This window comes from Rhincodon typus, chromosome 48 (assembly GCF_021869965.1).
Source record: "Rhincodon typus isolate 14 chromosome 48, sRhiTyp1.1, whole genome shotgun sequence".
Lineage (NCBI taxonomy): Eukaryota > Metazoa > Chordata > Chondrichthyes > Orectolobiformes > Rhincodontidae > Rhincodon > Rhincodon typus.
In genome coordinates, this window is record NC_063379.1 from 4,996,774 (window position 1) to 4,997,444 (window position 671).

Sequence of the window (671 nt, forward strand, 5' to 3'; positions counted from 1 at the left end):
CAGATGATGAAGAGAGTGAGTGAATGAGAGACAGAGACAGAGATGCCAGGGGTTGGGTATAGGGAGCAGGGAGCAGAGAAAGGACACAGAATGATATAGAGTCAACTCTACCCTCCGGCAAACTCAACATCAACACCCACCCCCCCCCCAAGCAAACACTTCCACCCACAATGTTTCCGAGACACACAGGTAAGTCCTACGACTTAGGGAAGGGGGCACAGCAATCCCAAGACTGCAGCTTCTTTCAGAGTTCCAGTCTGTCCCAAAAATCCGCAATTCCCTCAGCCCCAGAAAATAATCAATGCCCCACACACCCCCCACCTCCCCCTCCGGATGTACGCAGCCACCAAGGCCCCTCATTTCTCGGACCTGTGACAGAACAAGAAGTTGGAGCAGCAATGACTCTCCCCAAATGCAAGGTGGGGCAGAGATTTTGTTTCTTTTAAATTTATTCATTCACGGGATGAGGGCATCGCTGTCCAGGCAGCATTTATTGCCCATCCCTAATTGCCCAGATGGCAGTTTAGAGCCAACCACATTGCTGTGGGTCTGGAGTCGCATGTCGGTTCAGACCAGGTAAGGGCAGCTGTCCAAGAGGACATTGATGAACAGATGGGTTTTTCTGACAAACAATAGATTCATGGTCATCATTAGACTCTTAATGACAGTTT

At 49.9% G+C, this 671-nt stretch overlaps 1 protein-coding gene across 1 annotated transcript in view; it reads right to left on the minus strand.

The window, feature by feature from the left end:
- Positions 1–671, minus strand: part of pfdn2 (prefoldin subunit 2) — a gene marked incomplete at its 5' end in the record, with an annotated part of 1,995 nt that overhangs the window by 955 nt on the left and 369 nt on the right. The window lies entirely within an intron of this gene.